This window comes from Micropterus salmoides, unplaced genomic scaffold (genome assembly GCF_014851395.1).
Source record: "Micropterus salmoides isolate LMB-PRFRI ecotype aquatic unplaced genomic scaffold, ASM1485139v1 Ms_hic_scaffold_22, whole genome shotgun sequence".
NCBI lineage: Eukaryota > Metazoa > Chordata > Actinopteri > Centrarchiformes > Centrarchidae > Micropterus > Micropterus salmoides.
Genome location: NW_024041373.1, coordinates 18,608,078 through 18,616,984, shown reverse-complemented (window position 1 = coordinate 18,616,984; position 8,907 = coordinate 18,608,078).

Here is an 8,907-nt window from a genome sequence, read left to right as displayed (position 1 = left end):
GTAACACTAGATAAAGGTTATCTCACTGAAGGGAGCACTTCTGTACTTCTTTCGGGAGTTGTTAGGTGTTAGCAAGGTGTTGTCTTTGAGGTTCTTCTACTGTTGACTGTGATAGCCCAGGGTATCCGATTCTGTCAAATGGCACTGATGAATCTGCAGTTTATATGAACTAAGACTGCAGATGCTCTATTTCATTCTTGGCTTTTGACAAAATGTGCACAATCCTATTATGGTGATAATAAACATAATTTCTAGTTTCAAATAAAGGACTTTCATAGTGTTTAACTTGGGCTTTACCAGGGATATCAATTAATTACCTTACAAAGATACATGTGGTTGTATTCCTGGAGCACTCACTGTCACAACCATGACTTCCTCAGTTAGCGTGTAGATAGACTGGGGGGGGAGCATTTGCCTGTCATTGTCACATTTCCTGTAACACGGAGGGCCCAGGAACACGGAGGTGTATATGTACAGTCCCCTAAATGACTGACACTTTACTCAAATGACTTCAGAAATAGTGGCAGCTGAGAATGTTTCACTTCAGAGAGGTTTTACACACACTGGTTGCATAACAATAGATCAGATTTGTCCCTTTTATCTTTGGAGTTCAAGGCTGGCTTTTTTTGTGAAATGCAGACAGGCAGTAAACTGAACACTCAAAGTACTGTAGAGAAGAAAGAAAAGGAGAAAGAAGACAGTGGGACATGGAGGAATGGAAATGGTGGTAAAGTTTATTTTGCTCTTTCACTGGTTGTCAAATGCATTGATATCACTGTCAATGATGCAGGTGCATATCAGAAAATATAGGGACAAAAAGAGGTTCCTGTGTTCTGGTAGCATAGTTGGGCAAGGGACAGTTCAGTGTCTTCATTTGAAAGTTGGCCTCACTGGAACATTTTTTGGTTGGTTGTTACATTTCTACAAGCTCATCTTTTTCTGATGTTTGAGTGAATAATCAAGCAACATTGTGATGCAGTTGCAGAAGTAAACATTCAATGTAGTGTGTCACAAGTTCTGATTGAGTTTTGAACTGTTACATTTTTAGTTTTGCATAGTTGTGTGAGAAACAACACTCCCAAGAGCTGGTAGTGAGGTCTAGACATGGACTTCTGCTTTTTTGAATTGTTTTCTGGTGAGTCCTGTGCATGACCTTTCATGGGGAAAAAGGCAGCAACTGTAGACAAGTGAAACAGATGTTGCCCTGAGTTTAAAAATTTGTGTTTACTGTTGCACTTCACTGCTGCTTGGTATCTTTTAGAACTTGAGCACTTGTATCATCCAAAGCAACTACAGACATTTTATTTTCGCAGACTGGATAAGAAAACAAGGCGAGTGATTTTTATGGTGAGGGTCTTTTCAGTTGCAGAATCATTCATACAACACCACTCTGCAATTTCACACTACACAACACTGTGGTTGTGATAATCTGTGTTCTGATATGTCCAACAGAATATTTCTTCCTCAGCTGTGCCAGCTTTGCTTCCAAATCCAAGATCCACTGATAGCTTGTTGAAAGAAAAGTTTTGAACATGCATTGCAAAACAAATGTGCATTGCATTTACTTTACTTACTGCCATGCTACACCACTTCAGTTTCACTAGTTTATGTAAGGTCATCTTTGTTTTTGTGTTTGCTTGATCAACAGTGACTTCACACTGGGAAACAAATCTGAACCCCTGCTTTTCTATGGAGTGTTTTATTTTTGTTTTTTTCTCCTTGAATTGTTAGCAATCACATTCATCTCCTGACGCTTCAAAGTTTAACTAGCTTGACTATTCATTCTAATTATTTTAGTAGTTGTTTTTTGTCTTTATCTGAGAATGCACTGTTTCATTCTTTCTGTGACTGACATTTTTTTTTCCTATTGATGTTGCAGCTTTGGATAACCAGTCAAAGAGATCAATTGCACAATAGTCTGAACCCTCCCAAATTTGAAAATGAAAATAATCTGAGTGTGTGGATTGGAAAGAAGTAAGTTTCCCAGACCTCTGTAGTCGTAGTAATAACTTAGGTGAGCTCTTAACCTTTCATGTAGCACCATCATCAGGTCAAAATTTTAATTTGTCAGTTACTTTGGTTCATGACCATATACCTGCAAAACTAGTGCACTCCCTTCAGCCTCTGCTTTAGTGTATGTTTAGTGCTATTAGCAAATGTTAGCTTGCTAATAATCTGAACAAAGATGGGGATAACCTTTCTCTCAATTCATACATGAGGCAACCATCTTTGCCTTTTCAATTTCCTGTGACATTTACAAATGAACTCTCATTTTCCCCTTATCTGTATATGTGTCAGCAGACATAGTCTACCCATGGGATTTCTATGAAATGACAACTCATCACTTGGGAGACTAACCATAACTAACATATGCATGCCCTTTCATAGAATATTCAAATCAGTTCATCACATGATTAATGATTTTTATGGTATAGATCAATTCCTCTTCTGCTGACACAAACAAAGATAGGATTATTTCTAAATAGGGGTGTGACAAGACGAGATTTTAACAATATTTTTAAGAAATCTTTAATGCTGAATTATATGAAAATTTTGAGCATTAACTTTATTTCGTGCATTCTGATGAATTTTTCTGCTCCACTTTATGGTGTTTTTAAAAAAAACAAGAGAAACACAAAATTCAGGTAGCAGGTGACAATTCAAAATGTACAGTCTAACTATAACGGAATATAATGCAATGCAGTGCTTTTATGCAGATTTTCTGCTCCTGATCAAAACTTTCTGCACATTCAGAATCTCTCCCACATAGGCGATCTGTGTTCTCTGACATGTCCAGAGAAAAGGCAGAATAATACCGTTAACTTCCAGTGCAGCTCACAGTCCCAAACAGAGCAGGCTGTACTTCAGTTTTTAGATGTTTATGTTGCAAAACTCTACCAGCTACGTTAACACTCGTCACAGCTGTCTGGACCATTGACTGTATTTAAAAAGGTCTGGACTCACAACGTGAGCAGGTTCAGCTGATTACTGTAACAGTGTATGCCAGTTTCAATCAGATGGGCAGAGTTGATTCGCTGTTTAATCTGATTAGTTACACATTTGTATTTCACTCTCGCGAGACAGATATTTACCTGAGATTATGCAAGATCCCGTCACATCCCTATTTCTAAGTATATGTAAACAGTTCCTGATTGAATCAACAGGCAACTAATAGATTAAAGCATTTGACAAGACCCTGAGATTGTATTACATTTCATAAATCACTCACTGTAACTTGAAGGGCTTCCCCGTCAAGACAACAGCCGATAAATTATACAATGTGTTCCTGTGTAAATGCATGAGGGGTTTTTGAAAGAGTCAGGCAGGCATAGCTTTAGGCACTGGTTGACACAGACAAAGTGTTTTGCTCCACTATAAAGTGCTGCTAATCTGCCAACATCTGTAGCCCCTGAGATGTTAAGCAAGTGTCTCACCAATAAAAATGTTGTTTATCTTTCTCTGTTCTTTTATCACACTTTATTCATGAATGAAGCGGAACAACCTGTATATCTGTACTCCATAATCTATTGTTTTCTGATGGGAACTTCTACATGTTAACTACAGAAATATAAGGCATATGCTGCATTGGCTTGAGACAGGGTCATTTTTACCAGGCCAAGAAAAATCCTTTTTTTTTGGTTGGCTGGCAGGTGTCTACCAAATTTCTATCAAGACAAAGGAAACTGCAAAAACTGTGTCATCATTGTAATAAATTGATGCCAGGCCTATATTAGGCTGCAGGTACTGTATACAGTATCATAGCAACAGTACTGATGGCTTATGCAACAGTTAAACCAAATATAGTCATCATGTCACCTTAGGGAGCTTTAACAAATGTAGGAGGTTTTCCTGTTTTTGTTGTTTTGTGACAGCGCTTCACCTCAATGTGTTTTCTTAATTAGTTTTAGCTTTTCCTTTTCCCTATGCAGTATCATGCGCATCATGTAAGGGCATAGATTTGTCTTTACCTTTGGTAAGGACCTGTATGCACATTTATGTGTGTGCACTTGCACTCTTTTTTTATTTTATTTTTTTTTCTCTTTTACGCACACACATACATGCCAAAAGAGCTCAGCTCTTCAAAACATTTAATTTACTCACTGTATTTGGTTATATGTTATAACTTGCCTAAATTGCCTGATTTTAAATAGATATTTTTATATTTATTATAGAAATTATAAATATTTATACATATGGCATAATGACTGTAATGTAAAGTTTCCTGAAATACTTTAAATATTGTTAACATACTTATTCGAGCAAAGACAATAGGATTAATGCCATAATTAGTGTATAGTGTGATTTGGTAATCTTCCTGCAGAGAAAGAATATTGAGTGAAGCGGCAACAGTCTGGGGCTCAGGTCACACAGACCAAATATAGCCACGATGAGAGGGAGTGGATGTTGCTGAAGTCAGTGGAGTTTAAAAGAAAGATCGTATGTACTCGATCCCATTGTAGATCCATTACTTTCCATTTAGGCTGCCACTTCCTCTGTCTACACTTCTCCCTTCAGGCCTCTACTTCATAGCTGATAAAAAGTGCAGCTCTTATCGCACCTTTTAACAATCCTGCAATGAGTCACAAACTTCCAGCTGGGGTTGCAGGGTGAAAGGGCAGGAGCATGGGAGGCAGTCATAAAGTTTCATCAGGTTTCTTCCAGGGGATCTGGGTCTGGAGAGTTGCAGTTGGAGATTTCAGAGAAATGTCAGAAATTATACTAAAACTGTGAGTTCTGATAATGGAGTTTGTTGAAAACCTGGTCAAATCTACATTTCATGTTTTATGCCGCTATATGTGTGCTGTATATGAATGATACATCCTGTGGTCATAACACATTGATATATGCTGTGTATATTTTTTCAGTTTTTACTGGTACTCGTGGTGTTCTGCCTGTATTTATTAAAATATTAATAAAGTTTTTACTGGCCCTCCTGTCTCGTTTCTGGTCCTTTGGTGCATATGAGAGCATGGTCCATATGTGTTTCGGGACCATGCTCCCACTTACAACCAGGTTAGTTTAACCAAACATTTTAGGCTCTGCCTACACTGTCACTACTGTTGCGTCTGTAAAACAGTGGATATTTTGTTGAGTGTCACAACCACATGTGAAATGATTTCCTTCACTATCAGAATTTGATAATTTTGGTGACTGATAACACTTGGAAAGTCTAGAAGAGCCACACGATTGCATTATTTTTTATCCCCATTCATGTTAGCATAGGGCTAAACCAGAAGTTAGCCGGCACAAAATAAAACAGGAAGTAAAGCTAGCGACAATACACAAGGACATGTGAAACCAAATACAACAGAGAACAAGGAGGCAATGGTCAACTAACCAGACCTAAACAAAAACACAGAGGCAAAGAGTAAAACAGGAATGGACTTTATCAAAATAATGTACCAAAATACCACACAAAAAGCCAAGAGCATGACAGCTAGCCAAAGGGGTTTGACCTGACTAAAGCAACAAATAAACTACAAAAGCTGTCTGTACTGTTGAAAGATGATAAACATTTGCTTATATTTGGCTTATTTAAAATGATGTATAATACCTTTAGTACCCAAGTAAAATACGTTAGTTCATATGCAGCCAGAAACCATCGTTGTACGGTTACATTATTTCTTGCAGGCTATAATCAACACTTTGACATTGTAACAGCGGTACACAGGATAGTAATATGGATTGCGTTAGTATTTTACAGTATTTTGCAAAATACTGTATAACGTTAGCAACTGGTTGGTAAATCACATTTAACAGAAAAACCCAGCAAGTGGATCGTTTTTATGTAAGGTTGCAACCACTTCACCCACAGGCAATAAAAAAGTGCTTTGTTTCCTTAAAAATCCAACATATAACCCCTTTAAGATAATAACAGTGTCAATTTCTGTTATTAATATAAATACATAATAATCTTAGGGTTGCAACAAATACACCCCACTACGTACATTCATATTTAAACATGCCCTGAGGTTCAGAATTCTTCTTGTATTTCTAAAGTCATGTCAAAGTACATTTTATTTAAGTTTTAAAATGCCTTCTGAATGATAAAAATACTCATTGATGACGAAATGATTAGCACTGTGACAGGGCAAGAGGCCCTTAATTATGCACAGCTGCAGTGTTTGGATGCTGGATAAGAAACTTTATCTAGTTGAACTCAATCAAAAATAGGTACCCACTCTTTCTCTATGCCCTTTCCTTGTGGATCCAACATTTTCAAATATGGTTCAAATGAAAACCAGAAGACTGGCATCTTTAATATGCTTACAAAAATTAAGTAAGCCAAAGGTGGCACATTAACTTTAACTGCCTCTTTTTAAACTTTGCCTGGGTAACGGACAAGGGTTTAGTTATTTTGGAAAGCTGATTAGATTTGCTTGGGAAATGATGTTAGATACTAACTCTGAGACTCTAGTTTCGTTCCTTTTTGAGGTTATTTTTTAGACAAATAATTTTCACATATGAGACTCAATAATATATCTCGGCACAGGCATGTTGTCATTAAAATAGACTGAATGTGTCAACAGGAACACAGAGAGGAGTCAGTCCCTAAGGTGAGGTAAGCCTCTTGCACTTATCAAGTGATAAAGAAAACCCCAGAAAGTCCAAATAGATTTACAAGTGGGTTGAAATACACTTCTGACGAGCAAAGCCAACAACGGGATTTCAGGGGAGACTGCACAACCCACTCACTGTTAACTTAGGGTGCATAAATTTAATACTTCCACTGCTCTGCATAATCAGTGAAATCACTTATGACTTCACCAGAATAATATTGGAGATTTTACATTTCTTGTTAACAACAAAGAATAACTTTGATTTGAATTAACAGTAAAATATTCTGAATATGAAAATAGAACAGGGATAATACTGGTATGACTACATGAGCATTATAATGGCAAATACTACAACAAAATCATGTTTACAAAGCGAACAATACATGGTTCAGTTGAAACCCTGTTTGAAGGATATTCGATAAAGGGTCTAGTTTCATTTGCTAATTTCAGTAAATAATTTGCTACATCCTGTAAACTAAGATTCAACCAAGCATGGCGTGTTTAATGGTTAGTGAGGGAAATAAGCAAGAGTCAGTGATGGGTGTGTTCAGAGCCAATGTATGGGGTCAATACACGGCACAGTCCCAGTGGAAATGCACACTACAGATCTCAGCAGCTCACAGTCAGCCCTTATTAAAAACTAGGACCAGGCAAGTCCCTGCTGAATATAATAACCCTTTATCTGTGTGCTGAGCATTAAGCTGGTCCAGCCAAAATGCAGTCATTTGGTGTCAAATTTTAACAAGTTATTTTATTTATTTATCCTTTATTTGAGGAAACCTTATCGCTATGAAACACAGGACTGCTGAATCCTCACATTAGAAGCTATTTCATTCATTTCGAAAATACAGCTCATGATGGGAATTGCAACAGAGTGAATGGCTAACCATTCATATTCAGATGCCACCTGTGTTTTGAAATAATCATGGCTTCTTCTGACTGTGGAAGAGGAGTAGATTCTCTGTATAAACAGTCTGCCATTATAAATAATACCACTTCATATATAGAAACCAGATGTACAAGATTAAGCAATTGTAAAATGTAGAACGTTTCACAATTTACAAAAGGGATGTTGTGAACTGCCGGTATGTTAGTGGCTTGTTGAAGCACTTGAAACTCATCACCATACCAGCTGAAATGAGTTGCATCATCAATTCAATGACTTAATGTCTTTTATTGATGAGGAAAATGAACATCACTTGCAAATGTAACCTGTGGCTGTATTCTGTTCAGCTCACTCTTCCCCCTAAATAATACTCAGTATAACATGAATATGAAGTTTGGTTTAATCATTATCCTTCAACTATGAATATCATTTTTATTGTTATTACTATTCCAGATTCAGTCATATAATTTACTAGTCAAACCCACAGCAGGCTTCTCATTAACCAGCCAGGCGTCTCAGAGTGGAATTAACTGTCACCAACTTAATTCAAATGACATGTGAGTAGTGGTAAATGTCTCAGTGCTTTGGGCCTACTAAGAAACTACTCAAAAACCATTGGCTTGCCTGTGTCAGTGACATCTTTAAACTGCCATCAGTGTACTCACTTCATCATAACCACCAGTGACTCCCTCATGTCATTGTTGCAGAGGGACCATCTGAAGAGCTGCCACATATGACAAACAGCCCACAAGCCTTTGGTGACTGCAGTGAATTAATAGAGTGAAGCTAATATGAAAGTCATTTGAATGTCATTGATATGGAAATTATGTTTATTCACATCAATTATGAATTGCCGATATCTGTGCTGAACTTCCCTAAAGTCCAGACTTTCTATTTTTATGTGGATCTTTAGTTAGAAAAAGAGTCCATATATAAAATACAAACCCCTAACTTTAAGGTTTTGTTTTTAAAGTCAAGCAACAAAAGTGACAACACAACCGCAAGAAATGCATAACTTGTAGTGTGCATCTTTTCAAGCGCTTCTGACTGTTACTCTACAAACAAAATCAGTCACATTTAATGTTTGAATTGGCACATATATAAAAGACTTTATTAAATCTCAGTTTTAAGAAGCCCAAATATGATTGCAGTGATATGTCAACTTTAGTTGGCATGATGGGGCATGTACTGTAAACACAATAATAAAGCTCTTGTCTATTGTCAAGCCATTCTCCTAGAAATTTTATTTAAATACAACTCATATGAAACCCTGATAATGTTTTCTATCAACGCATTATGTGACGTATCTCAAAGCTTGAATGTTGACAATGTCTTTCATTTTACATATGTGCTCATTGCAATATAAGCATCGCATATCATAGCAGCTAAAGCATGATTTATGGTTTTGTTATGCCTATGTTTAGGCACTCACAGCACCAACAAATTCAAAAGTGACTTGAA